This window comes from Symphalangus syndactylus, chromosome 8, assembly GCF_028878055.3.
Source record: "Symphalangus syndactylus isolate Jambi chromosome 8, NHGRI_mSymSyn1-v2.1_pri, whole genome shotgun sequence".
Taxonomy (NCBI): domain Eukaryota; kingdom Metazoa; phylum Chordata; class Mammalia; order Primates; family Hylobatidae; genus Symphalangus; species Symphalangus syndactylus.
The window spans coordinates 13,533,199-13,554,867 of record NC_072430.2 but is presented as its reverse complement, the minus strand read 5'-3'; the positions used below and the strand labels follow the sequence as shown (position 1 = coordinate 13,554,867).

At 51.1% G+C, this 21,669-nt stretch overlaps 1 long non-coding RNA gene across 1 annotated transcript; it reads left to right on the top strand.

The window, feature by feature from the left end:
* Positions 1-7,394: 7,394 nt before the first annotated feature.
* LOC134737278 (uncharacterized) lies at positions 7,395-10,295 on the top strand. The gene is made up of 2 exons (XR_010122001.1): positions 7,395-8,923; positions 9,247-10,295. It is a non-coding gene; the product is annotated as an uncharacterized lncRNA (long non-coding RNA).
* Positions 10,296-21,669: the final 11,374 nt, after the last annotated feature.

Here is a 21,669-nt window from a genome sequence, read left to right as displayed (position 1 = left end):
GTCCTTGGTGACTTATTCTGTGGATACTCCCAAGTACCTCCTGCATGCCAGGCCCTGCTGTACCCCTGGGAATAGAGCCGTAAAGAAGAGGGCCACCGCCCCCCACCCTCCACCTGCTTTCCTTCTGCCCAGCAGTGCCCCAGCTCAGACACTCTGCTCACCTCACTGGTCTGCCAGGAAAGTCATCTCTTTCCTTTTATGCTGTTGAAAATGGGTTGGTCAATATCCCAGAAGTGTTCAGGGTGCTTCAGGTTGCATTTTGAGCTCCTCAGCTATTGATTGGGAAGAATAATTGTCTTCACTTTATCCTGAGTCAGCCCTTTGGTGGAAACGTGCAGGAAAGGCTATAGGAGGAGGTGGCCAGGGGGCCTCTGTCCAGGTATTTAGGGGTTATGAGCTCCTCTGGGCCCACCCCCGCTGACAACATCACACCTCCAGCCAAGCACACACTTGACCCAAAGACTGGAGTTTGCCATCAAAGCAGATCCAGGGTTTGGTTCGGGGTGGAAAGATTAACATGAAAAAAGCTGGAGTGGTAGGCAGAGAGGCCTAGAAAAGATCTGTCTGTCTGTCTGTCTTTCTGTTTTATTCCCCCTGACCCCTCCCCACCAGCCACACCCGGATTGAGGAACACCAGCAGCCATGGGCTGGCATGTGACAGGCTGGTCAGTGTGCTGGGAACACAGTTCTGGGCAGAGGATCTGATGCTGAAAAGAGTCTCAGTGTATCTTCAGTGCCTCCTCCCCTGTCCCTGGTGGTCTGGGTATCCAGAGCAGCCCTGGTCTGGCCCAGCAACCTCTCTGATAGGGTCATGACAGGATGCCTGTCAGGGTGTGGTGGCGCGTGCCTGTAGTCCTAGCTACTTGGGAGGCTGAGACAGAAGAATCTCTTGAACTGGGGAGACAGAGGTTGCAGTGAGCCAAGATCGCGCCATTGCACTCCCACCTGGGTGACAGAGTGAGGATCCATCTCAAAACAAAAACAAAAATAAAAACAAAACAAAACAAAAACCCAGCCTGGGCAACACAGGGAGACCCCATCTCTACAAAAATTAGAAAATTGGCCAGGCACGGTGGCTCATGCCTCTAATCCCAGCACTTTGGGAGGCAGAAGCAGGCGGATCACAAGGTCTGGAGATGGAGACCATCCTGGATAACACGGTGAAACCCTATCTCTACTAAAAATACAAAAAAATTAGCTGGGCATGGTGGCGGGCGCCTGTAGTCCCAGCTGCTGGGGAGGCTGAGGCAGGAGAATGGCATGAACCTGGGAGGCAGAGCTTGCAGTGAGCCGAGACTGTGCCACTGCACTCCAGCCTGGGCGACAGAGCGAGACTCCGTCTGAAAACAAAACAAAACAACAACAAACAAACTAGCCTGGGCAACACAGAGAGACCCAATCTCTACAAAAAATAAAAAAAATTAGCTGGGCAGGGTGGCACGTGCCTGTGGTCCCAGCTACTCAGAAGGCTGAGGCAGGAGGATCACTTAAGCCTAAGAGGTCGAGGCTGCAGTGATCCCTGATCACGCTGCTGAGCTCCAACCTGGGTGACAGGCGGCAGAGATTGCAGTGAGCCGAGGTCGCACCACTGCACTCCAGCCTGGGCAACAGAATGCAACTCTGTCTCAAAATAACAAAGTGTGCAGTTCAGTGGCACCAAGTACATTCATGGCAGCCTCGCAACCATCCATCTCCATAACTTTGTCATCTCCCCAAACAAGCGCTGTGCCCATTAGGCACTCCCTATCCCCACCCACCATTGACTTACTTTTCTCTCTCTTTTTCTTTCTTTCTCCTTTTCTTTCTCCTTTTCTTTCTTCTTTCTTTCTTTCTTTCTTTCTTTCTTTCTTTCTTTCTTTCTTTCCTTTCCTTCTTTTTCTTTCTTTTTTTTTCTTTTAGATAGGGTCTCATTCCGTCACCCAAGCTGGAGTGCAGTGGCACTATCTTGGCTCACCACCACAGCCTCAGCCTCCCCAAGTAGCTGGGACTACAGGTGTGTACCACTACACCTTGCTAATTTTTAAATTTTCATTTGTTTTAGAGACAAAGTCTCACTATGTTGCCCAGGCTAGTCTCGGGATGAGAGCCTCCTGGATTAGGGGTGGGCCCTGAAAGACACAGAGATGCACAGCAGGGAAGAGCAGATGAGGTGGAGGCAGAGGCTGGAGGGACACAGCTGCAAGCGCAGGAGCATTGAGGGCCGGTGGAACCACAGAAACCGGAGCGAGGGAGCCAGCCCTGCTGACACTTTGATTCCAGACTTCCATCGCAGAACTGAGAAAGAGAATAAATCCCTGCCGTCCTGAGCCCCCAGTATGTGGTGCTGTGGTGCAGCAGCCACAGGAAACACGTGCTTTCCAGAATTGACAGCTGGTGTCCGCAAGAACACCAGGAACTCATCAGCATTTGGAAGTGAGACTGGGTGGATGTGCAGTCCCGGAAAAGGAGACGGAGATTTATGTCTGGTGGCGGGGAGCCTGTGTGTTCAGCAGCTTCTGGAAGGAATCGATAGATGGAAGCTGCTAGAGGCGTCGCTGACAGCCTCTCCTTGAGGCCAGACTGCAGAGCTGGAACCTGGTAGAAGCCTTAGTCTCCTCATTTACTGCAGTGGCGACAGGGGTGGGGCAGTGTGAGACCTGAGCCAAGGCCCCGCATCAGAGTCCCCTTTCGGCTTCTCTGTCTGTGACATGGGTTGCACCTGCCCTGGCTGCTGCTCAGGAGAGATGGTGAGCAGTGCTCTGTGCCGGGTGGCCGTGACTGCCGAGGTTCTGTGAAGACGGGAACCACAGGGGCTGAAAGCGATAGAGCCCCCGGACCACCAGGGTCGGCTCGCCCCCGCGCCCCCCATCTTCTTTCTGAAGGCTGTGCTTTTCCTTTTCAATATGACCTAAGCCCTTTGCAGGATATCTCCATTCGCACGTTTCCTTACTCAGGGTGTGGGTCTGCCCTGCAGAGCTGAGCTGAACGGCATGATCAGGACTTTCTATTGGGACAATTGAATGCGACCCCCTCCCCCAACGGCCGGCTCTGCCCTCCTCCTGTTTCCACGGGTCTGGAGACGTTCCCTCTGCACAGTGGGGGCCGTGGCTGGAAGTCCACCTCTGCTGGAGGTGCCGGAACCCCATGCCTCTTGCCCCCAGATCGCCTTTCGCTTGGACATTGCCCGAGGCGTGTGGTCCTAGTTGGTCAACACAGAGCTTAGTTGGGAGGATGTGAGTGGCCCTCTTCTCCCAAAGATGACTGCGCATCCTCGGGGACCCAGAAACCTGCTGAGAGAGAAAGAAACAGTGGGAACAGTGCCCACAGCTGCACTTCCTCGGTAGACAGGAGGCAGGGCTGCCGGGGGAGGGAAAAGGGAAGCGGGCCGGGGTTGGGGTGGGGAAGGTGGGGTCCCTGGAGGAGAACTCATCCTGGAGAAGTTTAACAATAGGAGAGGAGGGTGGGAGCATGGAACTGTCTCCCATACCCCCTGCCTCTGGGGGTAGAGGTGCCACCCCAAGGAACAGGGCTTGTGCACTCCAAGAACACTAGAGAGGATTGGGCCGCTGCAGCCTGTTCCTAGGGAGGCCTGTGGGCCTAAGCCAGGCGGTGCCCAGCACTCTCCTGGCCACAGACAAGGGTCCAAGGTGGGCTGGTAACCTTGGAAGGTGGACTCCAAGTGAAGCCTGGGGCATTATTGATGCCTTGGGGGACAAGCTTCTCCTGCTGGACAGTGGGGACCGCAGATACAACGTCTGGAACTGCTCTGGCCATTTCTTCTTCTACAGAGGAGCCAGACTGACCTCCAGCCACACAGCCATGCAGACACTGGGAGGCAGAGCCAAGAAAGCTGCAGGGACCCCCAGTGTAGGGTCTGGGAGCTCAAGGGCAACCACAGCCTGCTCATCCGGGTGCCTACATGAGCCAACAGCCCTTCTGTAGTTTAACCAGTTGAATCATCTAGGATTACAGCAAGAAATAGGATTCCCGGGCCGGGTGCAATGGCTCACATCTGTAATGCCAGCACTTTGGGAGGCTGAGGGGGGTGAGGGTGGATCACCTGAGGTCAGGAGTTTGAGACCAGCCTGGCCAACAAGGTGAAACCCCATCTCTACTAAAAATACAAAAATTAGCCAGGCGTATGTCTGTAATCCTAGCTACTTGGGAGGCTGAGGCAGGAGAATCACTTGAACCTGGGAGGCGGAGGTTGCAGTGAGCTGAGATCGTGCCACTAGACTCCAGCCTGGGCAACAGAGTGAGACTTTGTCTCAAAAAAAAAAAAAGAAAGAGGATTCCTCCCAGAGGGAATGAAGGAGACTTGAATGAAAGGGCAAGATGGGTGAATAGGGATTTGGAAACAAACCAAGGATGTCAGGGTGCCCAGAGACTAGGAACAGAGAGAAGCCAAAGGGACAAGGGGAAGGGACGGCACCTGATGGGGGCTGCCTGGTAAGAGCAACAGTCAGGAAGGACAGATGCCCCTTCGGCTGGAAATGAGGAGAGGGGAGGGGACTGAATATATGGACTGCTCTTTCCTCTCGCCCAGGCCTCCTCTTGGGCTTCCCTGTTATGGGTTGAATGTGTGCCCTCAAAATTCATATGTTGAAGTCCTAACCCCAGTTAGGACCTTATTTGGAACTAGGTTCGTTGCAGATGTGATTAAAGTGAGGTCATACTAGAGTAGGGCAGGCCCCTAATCCAACATGACTGGTGTCCTTATAAAAGGGGAAATATGGGCCGGGCATGGTGGCTCACATCTGTAATTCCAGCAGTTTGGGAGGCCGAGGTGGGTGGATCACCTGAGGTCAGGAGTTCAAGACCAATGTGACCAATATGGTGAAACCCCATCTCTAATAAAAATACAAAAGTTAGCTGGGTGTGGTGGCGTGCGCCTCTAGTCCCAGCTACTCGGGAGGCTGAGACAGGAGAATTGCTTCAACCTGGGAAGCAGAGATTGCAGTGAGCCGAGATGCGCCACTGCACTCCAGCCTGGGCAACAGAGCGAGACTCCGTCTCAAAAAAAAAAAAAAGAGTAGGGGGGCGACGTGAGCTGGGCATGGTGGCTCACATCTATAATCCCAGCACTTTGGGAGGCCAAGGCGGGTGAATCATTTGAGGTCAGGAGTTCAAGACTAACCTGGCAAACATGGTGAAACCCCATCTCTATTAAAAATACAAAAATTAGTGGGGCATGGTGTCAGGCGCCTGTAATTCCAGCTATTCGGGAGGCTGAGGCAGGAGAATCTCTTGAATCTGGGAGGTAGAGGTTGCAGTAAGCGGAGATTGTGCCATTGCACTCCAGCCTGGGTGACAAGAGTGAAACTCGGCCGGGCACAGTGTCTCACGCCTGTAATCCCAGCACTTTGGGAGGCTGAGGCGGGCAGATCACTTGAGGTCAGGAGTTCAAGACCAGCCTGACCAAACTGGTGAAACCCCATCTCTACTAAAAATACAAAAATTAGCTGGGCATGGTGGCGGGTGCCTGTAATCCCAGCTACTTGGGAGGTTGAGACAGGAGAATTGCTTGAACCCAGCAGGCGGAGGTTGCAGTGAGCTGAGACCAGGCAATTGCACTCCAGCCTGGACAATAAGAGTGAAACTCTGTCTCAAAAAAAAAAAAAAAAAGAAAGAAAGAAAGAAAAATAAGAGGGAAGTGTGGACAGAGCCATGAACACAGGGAAAATGCCATGTGAAAATTTTGAGTTATGCTGTCACAAGCCAAGGAACTACAGGAGCTGGGACACCAGGGGATCCCATCCTTCCCTAGGTCCTTCACGGGGAGTATGGTCCTGCCAACACCTTGATCTAGAACTTCTGGCCTCCAGAACAGTGGAACAATACATTTCTATTGTTTATGCCACTCCTTTTGTGGTACTTTGTTACAGCAACCCTACAAATTAATACCCCCCACTTGGGGCAAACCCAATCAGAAACCAGGCATTGAAGGAGCCTAGGAGAGCAGTCTGCAGGGAAGGCCTCCCAAGGCATAAAAAGCGGGATTGAGGAGGGGCAGTGTGGCAAAAGGAGAACAGCCAGAATGCCAGTTTGGTGGGTTGTCGTTGACTGCAACCAGAAGTCTCCAAACCTCAACACAGAATTTGGTACCAGGAGTGGGGTGTTACAAGTAAAGAGACTAAAACATGGAGTGGTCTGAGCTAAGGGGGTAAAAATGGGAGATGGGAAGGACCCCACTCTGCCGAGTTGGGAAATGGCCATGGGGTAGCACAACAGCTGGCTGTAGTTAAGGTGGGAGGATCACTTGAGCCCAGGTGTTTGAAACTAGCCTGGGCAACAAAGTGAGACGTTGTCTCTAAAACAAATAAAAACTAAAAAATTAGCTAGGTGTGGTGGTACATGCCTGTAGTCCTGGCTACCTGGGGAGGCAGAGGCTGCAGGGAGCCAAGATAGTGCCACTGCACTCCAGCTTGGGCGATCGAATAAGACCCTATCTCAAAAAAAGAAAAAGAAAGAAAGGAAAAAGAAAGTGAATGGTGGGCACCAGGGACTGAGTGAGGGGGATGGGGAGTGCCTGCTTAATGGGTAATGGGTACAGGGCTTGTTTGGGGACATGAGAAATTTCTGGAGATGGATGGTGGCAGGGCTGCCCAACGACATGAATGTACTTGGTGCCACTGAACTGCACACTTATTTATTTATTATTTATTTTTAAATTTTTATTTATTTATTTTTTTTGAGACAAAGTCCTTGCTCTGTTGCCCAGGCTGGAGTGCAGTGGCGCGATCTCGGCTCACTGCAAGCTCTGCCTCTCGGGTTCACGCCATTCTCCTGCCTCAGCCTCCCGAGTAGCTGGGACTACAGGCGCCCACCACTGTGCCCGGCTAATTTTTTTGTGTTTTTAGTAGAGACGGGGTTTCACCGTGTTAGCCAGGATGGTCTTGATCTCCTGAGCTCATGATCCGCCCGCCTCGGCCTCCCAAAGTGCTGGGATTACAGGCGTGAGCCACCGTGCCTGGCTCTATTTTTATTTTTTTGAGACAGAGTCACACTCTGTCACCCAGGCTGGAGTGCAGCGGTGAAATCTCAGCTCACTGAAACCTCCACCTTCCGGGTTCAGGTGATTCTCCCACCTCAGCCTCCCAAGTAGCTGGGATTACAGGTCCCAACACTACGCCCGGCTAATTGTTGAATTTTTAATAGAGGCAGGGTTTTGCCATGTTGTCCAGGCTGGTCTTGAACTTCTGACCTCAAGTGATCTGCTTGCCTCTCAAAGTGCTGGGATTATAAGCATGAGCCACAGCACTCGGCCTAAACTGCACACTTTAAAGTGGTTAAGATGGCACATTCTAGGCCGGGCGCGGTGGCTCACGCCTGTAATCCCAGCACTTTGGGAGGCCGAGGCGGGTGGATCACGAGGTCAGGAGATCGAGACCATCCTGGCTAACACGCTGAAACCCCGTCTCTACTAAAAATACAAAAAATTAGCTGGGCGTGGTGGCGGGCGCCTGTAGTCCCAGCTACTCGGAGAGGCTGAGGCGGGAGAATGGCGTGAACCCGAGAGGCGGAGCTTGCAGTGAGCCAAGATTGCGCCACTGCACTCCAGCCTGGGCGACAGAGCAAGACTCTGTCTCAAAAAAAAAAAAAAAAAAAAAAAAAAAGATGGCACATTCTATGTCGTGGGTATTTTACCACAATGTTAAAAAAAAAAAAAAAAGGAAGGCCGGGCGCGGTGGCTCACACCTGTAATCCCAGCAGTTTGGGAGGCCAAGGTGGGCAGATCACCTGAGGTCAGGAGTTGAGACCAGCCTGACCAACATGGAGAAACCCGTCTCTATTAAAAACACAAAATTAGCCGGGCGTGGTGGCGCACGCCTGTAATCTCAGCTACTCGGGAGGCTGAGGCAGGAGAATCACTTGAACCTGGAGGTGGGGAGGTTGCAGTAAGCTGAGATCGCGCCATTGCACTCCAGCCTGGGCAACAAGAGCGAAACTCAATCTCAAAAGAAAAAAAAAAAAAGGAAAAGAAAAGAAGCAAGACACTTGTCAACTAAGATCCTATCAGCTAAACATGGTTTCTTTGTACAAATCTGTGTTTTCTGGCTTTTCCACAATAGAGATATATTATTTGTGTAATAAGATAAACATGTGGCCGGGTGCAGTGGCTTATTCATGCCTATAATCCCAGCATTTTGGGAGGCCAAGGTAGGAGGATCACTTAAGCCCAGGAGTTCAAGACCAGCCTGGGCAACAAGGTGAAACCTCGTCTCTACAAAAGACACAAAAGTTAGCTGGGTGCTGTGGCGTGTGCCTGTAATTCCAGCACTTTGGGAGGCTGAGGTGGGAGGATTGCTTGCACCCAGGAGTGGGGGACCTTCCTTAGCAACATAGCAAGACTGCGTCTCATTAAAAAAAAATTTGGCGGGGTGCAGTGGCTCACGTCTGTAATCCCAGCACTTTGGGAGGCTGAGGCAGGCTTTTGAGACCAGCCTGGCCAACATGGTGAAACCCTGTCTCTACTAAAAAGACAAACATTAGCTGGGCGTGGTGGCACACGCCTGTAGTCCCAGCTACGTGGGAGGCTGAGGCAAGAGAATTGCTTGAACATGGGAGGTGGAGGTTGCAGAGCCGAGATTGCGCCACTGCACTCCAGCCTGGATGACAGAGACTCTGTCTCAGAAAAAAAAAAGTAAATAAAAAATAAAGGAAAACATTTAATAAAACATATGATTTTGTATCTGTATATATCATGTCTCTACTCCTCAGGAACATCAATGTCCTGGTAGACACACTGGGGGCGCTGTTCTACAATAAAAGAAGTGAAAAAAACGACAAGTAAATGCCATTGGATCCAGACTGAAGGAAAATTGTTCTCCAGGACATTACTGGGACACTTGGTGATATTTAATCAAGGACTGACTGTAGACAGTACTGTGGTCTCAGTGCTGTGTCTGCTGGGTTTGATGATACGCCGTCGTTTTTAGGACAGGTAGGCTGAAGCATTTAGGAGTGAAGGGTCATTATATTTGCAACTTATTCCCAAATGGCTCAATCAAATCGTAATGGCCCCTTCTAGCTCTTAAAAGTCACGAGGCGGCCAGGCCCAGTGGCTCACGCCTGCAATCCTAGCACTTTGGGAGGCTGAAACAGATGGAGACCACAGAGTGGGGAACTGGACTGGAGTCGTCAGCTCCTGTTTCCCAGCCCAGTGTGGCTCCTCATGGGCCATGACTCAGGACTGAATTCAGTTCCTTCCTTTTTCCTTCCCTTCTCTCCCTCCTTCCTTTAGTGCCTTTAGTCCCTCTCCTTTAGTGCCAGCCACCCTGTGTATCATCACAGGAGCCACAGAGATGAGCCTCACCTCGGCTGTGTGGGAGGAGGCAACACTCACCTAAGCAGGGACGTGAGGCAGAAGTGCTAGTGCTTCTAGAGATAACGACACCCCTCCACGCCCAGGTAGCAGGGCTCACGGCGGGCCGTGCGTGCTCCAAGGAACAGGATCATGCCGGGAACTGAGAAGACCCCAGGGGATGTGCAGGTCACCACTGCGGCTTGATGAACCACCCCAAGATGTAACGGCATTTAAAACACTATTTTATTTGTAATCCCAGCATGTTGGGAGGCCGAGGTGGGCGGATCATGAGGTCAAGAGATCAAGACCATCCTGGCCAACATGGTGAAACCCCGTCTCTACTAAAAATACAAAAATTAGCTGGGCATGGTGGTGCGTGCCTGTAGTCTCATATACTTGGGAGGCTGAGGCAGGAGAATTGCTTGAACCTGGGAGGCAGAGGTTACAGTGAGCCGAGATTGCACCACTGCACTCCAGGCTGGGCAACAGAGTGAGACTCTGTCTCAAAAAAAAAAAAAAAAAAAAATTAGCCAGGCGGCTGGGCACAGTGGCTCACTCCTGTAATCCTAGCACTTTGGGAGGCCGAGGCGGGCAGATCACTTGAGGTTAGGAGCTCAAGATCAGCCTGGGCAACATGGCGATACCCTGTCTCTGCTAAAAATACAAAAATTACCTGGGCATGGTGGCACAGCACCTGTAATCCCAGCTACTTGGGAGGCTGAGGCAGGAGAATCACTTGAACCTGGGAGGCAGAGGTTGCAGTGAGCCAAGATCGTGCCACTGCACTCCAGCCTGGGCGACACAGTGAGACTGTCTCAAAAAAAAAAAAAAAATTAGCCAGGCATGGTGGCATGCACCTATAGTCCCAGCTACTCAGGCGGCAGAGGCAGGAGGATTGCTTAATCTCAGGAGATTGAGGCTGCAGTGAGCTATGATTGTGCCACTGCATTCCAGCCTGGGCAACAGAGCAAGACCCTGTTCAAAATAAATAAATAAATAACCATTTCATTATGCTCAGATTCTGTGGGTCAAAGATTTGGACAAGGCACATCAAGGATGGCTTGTCTGCTCCTCAGTGTCTTAAAGACGGACACAGTGGCTAGGGTCTGGAGTGCTCCAAGGACATGTTCACTCACGGCTCAGCTGGTGATGCTGGCTGTCACGAATGGGCTTCTCTATGAGATGTTGTCCTGTCCCCCACCCCAGCCCCCAGTGGCTGCTTGGGCTTCCTCACAGCATGGCAGCTGAGATCCAAGTGTGAGCTTCCCAAGAGAGCCAGGTGGCGGCTGTATCACCTTTTTGTTTTTTTTGGAGACAGAGTCTTGCTCTGTCACCCAGGCTGGAGTGCAATGGTGCAATCTCGGCTCACTGCAACCTCCGCCTCCTGGGTTCAAGTGATTCTCCTGCCTCAGCCTCCCGAGTAGCTGGGATTACAGGCATCCGCCACCACGCCTGGCTAATTTTTGTATTTTTGGTAGAGTTGGGGTTTTACCATGTTGGCCGGACTGGTCTTTAAACTTCTGACCTCAGGTAATCCACCTGCCTCGGCTTCCCAAATTGCTGGAATTACAGGCATGAGCCACCGCACCCGGCCTGTATCACCTTTTAAAACCTGGCTTAGGAGATTGCGCCATTGTACTCCAGCCTGGGCAAAAAAGAGTGAAACTCCGTCTAAAACAAACAAACAAAACCTGGTTTAGGGCTGGGTGTGGTGGCTCACGCCTGTAATCCCAGCACTTTGGGAGGCCAAGGTGGGTAGATCACCTGAGTTCGAGACCAGGCTGGCCAACATGGCGAAATGGTGAAATCCCATCTCTACTAAAAATACAAAAAAAAAAAAAAGAAAAAAATAATTAGCTGGGCTTGGTGGTGGGTGCCCATAATCCCAGCACTTTGGGAGGCTCAGGGGGGTAGATCACCTGAGGTCAGGAGTTCGAGACCAGCTGGCCAACATAGTGAAATGGCAAAATCCCATCTCTACTAAAAATACAAAAAAAAAAAAAAAAAATGAGCTGGGAGTGGTGGCAGGCACCTGTAATCCCAGCTACTTGGGAGGCTGAGGCAGGAGAGTCGCTTGAACCTGGGGGGTGGAGGCTGCAATGAGCCGAGATCGTGCCATTGTACACCAGCCTGGGCAACGGAGTGAGACTCTGTTCAATAAATAAATAAATAAATAAATAAACAAACAAACCTGGGCCTGGTGCAGTGGCTCATGCCTGTAATCCCAGCATTTTGGAAGGCCGAGGCAGGCAGATCATGGAGGTCAGGAGTTCGAGACCAGCCTGGCCAACATGGTGAAACCCTGTCTGTACTAAGAATACAAAAAATTAGGCAGGCATGGTGGCGGGTGCCTGTAATCCCAGCTACTCAGGAGGCTGAGCAGGAGAATCGCTTGAATCTGGGAGGCGGAGGTTGCAGTGAGCTGAGATGGTGCCATTGCACTCCAGCCCAGGCAACAGGGCGAAACTCCATGTCAAAAAAAAAAAAAAACATAAACCTGGCTTAGTCCTAGAGTGTCACTTCCACTGTAGTCACAGGCCTGTCCAGACTCCAGGGGAAGGCATATTGATTCCACCTCACATGGGAGAATGTCGAAGTCTTACTGTGAGAACTGTGTGAGGGGAGATGGTGAGGCAGCCCGGAGGAGGGCGAATTATTTTCTCCCAAGACGGCAGCTGCACGACACCTGCTGTACCCTTCCTGCTTGCCACCCCCATCTCCAGTCCCTCCACATTTTGGGCACATATTCCAATATTCTTTTTTGGTGGCAGAATCATTGGTTTACGGGGTGGCTTCTGAAGGGTCTCTGCACCTTGTGGGCAGGGCTGTGGCTGAGCAGCCGGCCTTTCTTCCCTACAGGAGCCTGGATACCTCCCGGCCCTCTCTAATCACCCAGACCCCTGGCCACTGAATCCAAGCAAGGCCCCCACCTTGGGGCTGTTCTGCAGGAGTCTCTCACGTTTCGTGCATGTATGATCAGCGGCCCTGACTCCTTTGTTCCAGCCCATCCTCTCAGGCATGTTGGTGTAGCAAATTACCTTCAACAAAACATAGCGTAGCCTTCCTGAGTGGAATACGGGCGGGCTTTCCAGCCAGCTCCTGGGCACAGGGATCCCCTCCTGGAATGCACACGAGTGTGTGTGCAGATGTCATCCGGCCCTCTTCACATTGCCCTGTGGGAACTGTGGGAACCGAGTTCAGGGACCAGCACCACAGTGCTGAGATTCAGGCCACTGTAGACCTGTGAGTAAAAATCTGTGCTGTCTCACATCCAGGCGTTGGTGTCCTTTGTCAGCATCCGTGAACCAGTGACAGGCCACCTTGTTAGCTTGCAGCTAAGGTAAAATCTCAGACGTTTCAGGCTGGGCTCGGTGGCTCATGCCTGTAATCCCAGCACTTTGGGAGGCCAAGGCGGGCAGATCACCTGAGGTCAGGAGTTCGAGACTAGCCTGGCCAACATGGCGAAGCCTGGTTTCCACTTAAAAAAACACAAAAATTGGCCAGGCATGGTGGCGATTGCCTATAATTCCAGCCCCCGAGGCTGAGGCAGGAGAATCACTTGAACCTGGGAGGCGGAGGTTACAGTGAGCCAAGATCGCACCACTGCACTCCAGCCTGGGTGACAGAGCAAGACTCCATCTCAAAAAAAAAAAGCAAAGGAGTTGAACAAACATTTCACAAAGATAGATATGTAAATGGCCAATAAGTACATGAAAAGATGTTCAGCATCTTATGAGGCAAATGCAAATTAAAACCACAAAGAGGCCAGGCACGGTGGCTCAAGCCTGTAATCCCAGCACTTTGGGAAGTCGAGTCGGGCCGATCACTTGAGTCCAGGAGTTTGAGATGAGCCTGACTATCATGGTGAATCCCTGTCTCTACTAAAAATACAAAAATTAGGGGCCAGCCGTGGTGGCTCACGCCTATTATCCCAGCAGTTTGGGAGGCCAAGGCGGGTGGATTACTTGAGGTCAAAAGTTGGAGACCATCCTGGCCAACATGGTGAAACCCCGTCTCTACTAAAAATACAAAAATTAGCCAGATGTGATGGTGGGCACCTGTAATCCCAGCTCCTTGCGAGGCTGAAGCAGGAGAATCGCTTGAACCTGGGAGGCAGAGATTGCAGTGAGCCGAGATTGTACCATTGCACTCCAGCCTGCGGGACAAGAGCAAAACTCCATCTCAAAAAACAAACAAACAAAAAAAACAAAAATTAGCCGGTCATGGTGGCATGTACCTCTAATCCCAGCTACTTGGGAGGCTGAGGCAGGAGAATCGCTTGAACCTGGGAGGCAGAAGTTACAGTGAGTCAGGATCATGCCATTGCACTCCAGCCTGGGCAACAGAGCAAGACTCTGTCTCACACACAAAAAAAATTAGCCGGGCTTAGTTGTGTGCACCTGTAAACCTAGCTACTCAGGGGGCTGAGATGGGAGAATTGCTTGAATCCAGGAGGCAGAGGTTGCAATGAGCCAAGATAGTGCCACTGCACTTCAGCCTGGGTGACAGAGTGAGACTCTGTCTCAAAAAAAAAAAAAAAAAACCACCCACAGAGAGAACTACACGTTCACCAGAATGACTCGGATTCAAAAAGACTGATACCACCAGACGCTGGGGAAGACGTGGAGCAATTGGAATGCCCATAGCTCACTGATGGGAGGGTTAGATGGGCAGTCACTTAGGAGAAAGGCCTGGAAGTTTCTTTCTTTCTTTTTTTTTTTTTTGGAAATAGAGTCTCTGTTGCCCAGGCTGGAGTGTGGTAGCATGATCTTGGCTCAGTGCAGTCTCTGCCTCCCAGGCTCAAGCAATCCTCCCACCTCAGCCTCCTGAGTAGCTGAGACTACAGGTGCATGCCATCACACTCAGCTATTTTTTTTTTTTTTTTTTGAGACGGAGTCTTTCTCTGTCGCCCAGGCTGGAGTGCAGTGGCGCGATCTTGGCTCACTGCAAGCTCCGCCTCCTGGGTTCACGCCATTCTCCCGCCTCAGCCTCCTGGTAGCTGGGACTACAGGTGCCTGCCAACACGCCCGGCTAATTTTTTTTTTTGTATTTTTAGTAGAGACGGGGTTTCACCGTGTTAGCCAGGATGGTCTCGATCTCCTGACCTCGTGATCCGCCCGCCTCGGCCTCCCAAAGTGCTGCCACCGCGCCCGGCCTTAACTGTTATATTTTTAGTAGAGACGGGGATTTGCCATGTTGCCCAGGCTAGCCTCGAACTCCTGGGCTCAAGCAATCCTCCTGCCTCAGCCTCACATGCTGGGATTACAGGTGTGAGCCACTGTGCCCAACCAGAAGTTTCTTTCTTTTTTTTTTTTTTTCCCCCTGAGATGGAGTCTTGCTCTGTCACCCAGAGCTGGAGTGCAATGGCGTGATGTCTGCTTACTGCAACTTCTGCCTCCCAGGTTCAAGCAATTCTCCTACTTCAGCCTCCTGAGTAGCTGGGATTATAGGCACGTGCCACCATGCTGGGCTAATTTTTTTTTCTTTTCTTTTTTTTTTTTTTGAGATGGAGTTTTGCTCTTGTTGCCCTGGCTGGAGTACAATGGCATGATCTCCGCTCACCGCAACCTCCACCTCCACCTCCTGGGTTCAAGTGATTCTCCTGCTTCAGCCTCCCAAGTAGCTGGGATTACCAGTATATGCCACCATGCCCAGCTAATTTTGTGTTTTTAGTAGAGATGGGGTTTCTCCATATTCATCAGGCTGGTCTCTAACTCCTGACCTCAGATGATCTGCCTGCCCCGGCCTCCCAAAGTGCTGGGATTACAGGCATGAACCACCGTGCCTGGCCTAATTTTTGTATTTTTAGTAGAGACAGGGTTTCACCATATTGGCAAGGCTGGTCTTGAACTCCTGACCTTGTGATCCGCCCACCTCAGCCCCGCAAAGTGCCGGGATTAACAGGCATGAGCCACCACGTCCAGCCCAGAAATTTCTTATAGAACTAAACATATGCCTGGCCGGGCACAATGGCTCACGCCTGTAATCCCAGCACTTTGGAAAGCTGAGGCATGTGGATCACGGGGGCAGGAGATTGAGACTGTCCTGGCTAACACAGTGAAACCCCTGTCTCTACTAAAAATACAGAAAATTACCTGTGCGTGGTTGCATGCACCTGTAGTCCCAGCTACTCAGGAGTACTCAGGAGGCTGCGGCAGTAGAATCACTTGAACCTGGGAGGCGGAGGTTGCAGTGAGCTGAGATCACACCACTGCACTCCAGCCTGGACCACAGAGGTAGACTCCATCTCAAAAAAAAAAAAAAAGCAAACAAGCAAACAAACATATGCCCACCTGGTGACCTAGCAATTTCACTCCTAGGTTTTGTTGTTGTTGTTGTTTTTTATCTTCTGAAATAGAGTCTTGCTCTGTCACCCAGGCTGGAATGCAGTAATGCCATCTTGGCTCACTGCAACCTCCACCTTGTGGGTTCAAACAATTATCGTACCTCAGCCTCTTGAGTAGCTGGGATTACAGGCATGTGCCACCATGTCCAGCTAATTTTTTTTTTTTTTTTTCTTGGGACGGAGTCTCGCTCTGTCGCCCAGGCTGGAGTGCAGTGGCGCAATCTCGGCTCACTGCAAGCTCCGCCTCCCGGGTTCACGCCATTCTCCTGCCTCAGCCTCTCCGAGTAGCTGGGACTACAGGCGCCCGCCACTACGCCCGGCGAATTTTTTGTATTTTTTAGTAGAGACGAGGTTTCACCACGGTCTCGATCTCCTGACCTCGTGATCCGCCCGCCTCGGCCTCCCAAAGTGCTGGGATTACAAGCGTGAGCCACCGCGCCCGGCCTAGCTAATTTTTTTTTGTAGTTTTAGTAGGGACAGGGTTTTGACATGTTGTTCAGGCTGGTCTCAAATGATCTGCCCTCCTTGGCCTCCCAGAGTGCTGGGATTACAGGCATAAGGCACTGTACATGGCCTTCCTAGGTATTTACCTAAGAGAAATGAAAATACATGTTCACCAATAGGCTTGTATAAGAAAGCTGAGATTAGCTTTACTCATATCAACCAAAATGGAAGCAGCCCAGCTTCTATCAGCAGGAGAATGGCAAACAAATGTGGGACAACGTGGATGAATGTCAAAAACAGGAGGTGAGTGAAAGATGCTAGACACAAAAGTACAAGCTATGTGACTTCATAGAAAATGCTAGAACAGGCAAAACAGGTCTACATTTAAAAAATAAAAACTGGGGCCGGGCGCGGTGGCTCACGCTTGTAATCCCAGCACTTTGGGAGGCCGAGGCGGGCGGATCACGAGGTCAGGAGATCGAGACCACGGTGAAACCCCGTCTCTACTAAAAAATACAAAAAATTAGCCGGGCGTGGTGGCGGGCGTCTGTAGTCCCAGCTACTCGGAGAGGCTGAGGCAGGAGAATGGCGTGAACCCAGGAGGCGGAGCTTGCAGTGAGCCGAGATCGCGCCACTGCGCTCCAGCTGGGGCGACAGAGCGAGACTCCGTCTCAAAAAAAAAAACAACAAAAAAACAAACAAACAAAAAAACAAAAAAAAACTGGGGTGGGGGCGATGGCTCCTGCCTGTAATCCCAGCACTTTGGGAGGTGAGCAGATCACCTGAGGTCAGGAGTTCGAGATCAGCCTGGCCAAAATGGTGAAACCCCATCTCTACTAAAAATACAAAAATTAGTAGGGCGTGGTAGTGCGTGCCTGTAATCCCAGCTACTTGGGAGGCTAAGGCAGGAGAATTGCTTGAACCCGGGAGGCAGAGGTTGCAGTGAACTGAGATTGCGCCATCATACTCTAGCCTGGGTGCCAGAGCAAGACTCTGTCTAAAAAAGCAAACAAATAAGCAAAAAAAAAAAAAACAGCCCAGGCATGGTAGCTCACGCCTGTAATCCCAGCACTTTGGGAGGCTGAGGCAGGAGGATCGCTTGAGGCCAGGAGTTCAAGACCAGCCTGGGCAACATAGTGAGACCTCCTCGTTACAAAATAAATAAAAAATGAATAAACAGCCGGGCGTGGTGGCTCATGCCTGTAATCCTAGCACTTTGGGAGGCTGAGGTGGGCGGATCACTTGAGGTCAGGAGTTCAAAACCAGCCTGCCAACATGGTGAAACCCCATCTCTACTAAAAATACAAAAAAATAGCCAGGCGTGGTGGTGGGCGCCTATAATCCCAGCTACTTGGGAGGCTAAGGCAGGAGAATTGCTTGAACCTGGGAGGTGGAGGTTGCAGTGAGCCGAGATTGTGCCACTGCACTCCAGCCGGAGCAACAAAATGAGACTCCGTCTCTAGAATAAATAAGTAAACAAACTAACAAACCCAACAGTGGTTGCCTGGGGTCAGATGGGAAGGGGCATGAGGCAACCCTGCAATGTGATGGAAATGTTCCATTTCCTGGTAGGGACTTCAGTTACACAGGTGAAAGGTTTCTCACAACTCATCATATCATTATACTTACATGTGTCAAAACCCATAGAATATCCAATACTGTGTATGATACAGAGAGTGAGCCCTTATGTAAACTCTAGACTTAGTTAATATATGAATATTGGTCCATTGATTGTAATGAATATACTACACTAGTGCAGGATGTTAGTGGTAGGGGAACTGGGTACAGGACATACATGGCAATTCTTTGTACTTTTTGCTCAAATTTTCTGTGAGCCTAAAACTGCTTTAACGAAACACAATTAAAAACGAAACAAAACCGGCCAGTCGCGGTGGCTCATGCCTGTAATCTCAGCACTTTGGGAGGCTGAGGCAGGTGGATCATTTGAGATAGAAGTTTGAGACCAGCCTGGCCAACATGGTGAAACCCCAAAAATACAAAAATTAGCTGGGCGGTAGTGGCGCGTGCCTGTAATCCCAGTTACTTGGAAGGCTGAGGCACGAGAATTGCTTGAGCCTGGGAGGTGGAGGTTGCAGTGAGCTGAGACTGTGCCACTGCACTCCAGTCTGGGCAACAGAGTGAGACTCTGTCTCAAAACAAAACAAAACAAAACAAAACAAAACAAAACTGTTTAGTCTCTGAAATAAAGGTCAATATCATGTGAAACAAAACTCTTCAAATGCTGTCCTTAAGATTTATGCATTTTACCACGTGTAAATATTTCCTAAAACAAACAAGCAGAGAATATTGGATTCCATTAATGCTATGAATGCTGAAGTGTTTAGAGGTGGTATGTACTGATCTTTGCAATTTACTTCGAAATGCATTAAAAATGTATTGATAGAAGAATGGGGAGGAGAGATGTGATAAAGGAAATAAGGCTATATATATATATATATATATATTTTTTTTTTTTTTTTTGAGACGGGGTCTTGTTCTGTTGCCCAGGCTGGAGTGCAGTGGCGTGATCTCAGCTCACTGCAACCTCTGTCTCCCAGGTTCAAGCAATTCTCCTGCCTCAGCCTCCCAAGTAGCTGGGACTACAGGTGCGCACCACCATGCCCAGCTAATTATTTGTATTTTTAGTAGAGATGGGGTTTCGCCATGTTGGCCAGGCTGGTCTTGAACTCCTAGCCTCAAGTGATCCACCCGCCTCAGCCTCCCAAATTGCTGAGATTACAGGCACGAGCCACTGCGCCCAGCCCAGGCAAAATATTAATGGTAGAATCCTGGTGGTGGGTATGTGAACGTTCACTGCACAGTTGGTTATTTTTTTTTTTGAGACACACGGTCTTGCTCTGTGGTCCAGGCAGGAGTGCAGTGGCATGATCATAGTTCACTGTAACCTTGAACTTCTGGGCTCAAGGGAGCCTCCCATCTCAGCCTCCAGAGTAGCTGAGACTACAGGCGTACACCACCAGGCGTGGTTAATTTTTTTCTTTAAATTTTGTGTACAGTTGGTGTCTATGTTGCCCAGGCTGGTCTCGAACTCCTGACCTCAAGCAATCCTCTTCCCTTGGCCTCCCAAAGTACTGGGATTACAGGTGTAAGCCACTGCACCCAGCCTTCACTGTACAGGTTTTCCAACTCTTCTGTAAATGTATTTTCATAATAAAATGTTGGGAGAAAATCTCCAATATAGAATCTGTTTTCCATGGCAAATCCCTAATCGCAGGTACCACAGCCCCACTGTTTCCCTCTATCAGTGTTCTTCAAACCATTTTGAAATTATCTGGATGACATAAATGTCTTCCCTTCTCCCAGTTTCTGGCATAACCTTTTGGATAACCACATAAAACACGTCCAGTCTCCATGCCACATATTGTGGGAAGTCCAGCACTTTCCTCAAGATATCTTGTGATTCTTTGAGAGGCAGTGAAGTGGGGTAAATATTCTCCTGGTCACTTGAAGTACTGGCGCCCTGGCACCTGGCTCAAGTCCAGAGACACAGGTGGGGTTCAGTCGGCACAGGATCAACCCAGTGCACCCAGCCAGGCTGAGTTTGGTTGGTGATGTTTTCCTCCCTGCTGCCATTTGAGCCTCAGTCCTCAGCTGCAGAAATACTGGTCCCAGGGGACCGCCCAGACGGCTTCTTTCGCTGCTTGGCGCCTCCAGCTGTCTTAAAGCTTAGGCTGGCACTGGCGCAGCCTCCCTCCAGCTGTACCAGGAAACAGGACACAAATGCTGGGGGTCTGGGTCACCAGGCCATGTGAGGAAACCAGCTACCACAACGGAGGCTTGCTGAGACAGCATCCCAGGTGTGGGGGACAGTGCTGCTGAGCGGTCACGGTGGTCTGCTGGCCCTGGGAGAACCCCGGGCTCTGTTCTCTCAGGGGCCCCCGGGCTATCCTGCGGGAGTGGAGTGCGTGTGAAGGACAGAGAGACAGACTGAGGGGTGGCTTCCTGGCAGGGTGTCCAACCCACCTCTTTCCGATCTCCAGCGTGCCTTTCCCTGCAGTTCTGAAGGAAGTGGTCCCTGGAGCGCTGTGCTGAGCAGCCCCAGCTCTTTAAAGAAGAAACACCCTGGCCGGGTGCGGTGGCTCATGCCTGTAATCCCAGCACTTTGGGAGGCCGAGGTGGGTGGATCACGAGGTCAGGAGTTCAAGACCAGCCTGGCCAAGATGGTGAAACTCCGTCTCTATTAAAAATACAAAAATTAGCCAGCTGTGATGGTGGGCGCCTGTAATCCCAGCTACTCCGGAGGCTGAGGCAGGAGAACTGCTTGAACTCTGCGGGGTGGAGGTTGCAGTGAGCCGAGATTGCGCCACTGCACTCCAGCCTGGGCAACAGAGTGAGACTCCATTTCAATAAAAAAAAAAAAAAAAGAAAGGAAAAAACACCCTGGAAATCAGAGGAATTCCATTTTTAGAAGTGAAGCCTGAGACCAGAGAGGGTGTGACTTGCGGCTGAGAGCAAGGCAGGCCAGATCCCAGATTAGCCAGGTCCGGATGCCAGGCAGCCCCTCCCTGGCCCAGCACGCCCGTCCGGTGACTCGGTGACTCGACCCTAAGCCTCATGCTGACAAGGAGGATGAGCAGGCTGCGGGGAGCGGTCAGGGCTGTGTGGAGTCAACCAGCCTGCTCTTCCCATGGCCTGTGCTCCCCCCGCCCCTGCCCCTCCAGCCAGGTCACCCCTCTCAGCCCGAGGATGGGCACCCGAGTACAGCCGCCAGCCAGGGACAGGCTTCAGGCTGCCTCCATCCTGCCCTTCTTCTTCTCTCCCTCTTTCCTCCCCACCCCATTCCTCCCTCCTTTCTTCAGGCATTCACAGACAGGGCTGCCCACAAGATTGCAGACCCTCAAGAACCAAAGAGAAATTCCTGCCTGCTTGTCTCTTCCCAAAAGCCGTTCGCAAAGACAGACATCTACAAACATCTACAGTAAAAAAATGAACAGCGTAAAAAATAACAACTTCTTGTTCCATTCTCCACTTCAGACACACGGGACTGCATGGTTTGTTCTATGTGGGCACTGCAGTTCCTTCCTGTGGCTCCTCCACCTGCTGCAGCCTTCCCACCTACCACGTGAGCGTCCCTCTCCCTCATCTCCTGGATGAGGAGGGATCCCTCTGGGTGCAGGGCTCCCCTCTGCACTTCTTCAGGCCTCTCATCTCAGTTCCTGCTGGCAGTCAGCTCACTTGTCCAGGGCACCTGGTTCTGTTGCCCAGCCTGGCACCTGATACTAGCAGTTCTCAATAAATACTGAGAATGACATGAATACGAAAAATTGTAGTCTCTATGCGTGTCTCTGATGTACCAGGGGACTGGCAAATGGCAGAAGGTGGGTAGTTCCCCCCTCTTTTTTTTTTTTGAGACAGGGTCTCACTCTGTTGCCCAGGCTGGAGTGCAGTGACACAGTCATAGCCCACTGCAGCCTTGACCTCCTGGGCTCAAGTGATCCTTCCACCTCAGTTCAGCCTTCGGAGTAGCTGAGACTATAAGGGTGCATCACCATGCCTGGCTAATTTTTAAATTTTTTTGTAGAGTCAGGGTCTTACTATGTTGCCCAGGCTGTCCATGCCTTTTAATCCCAGG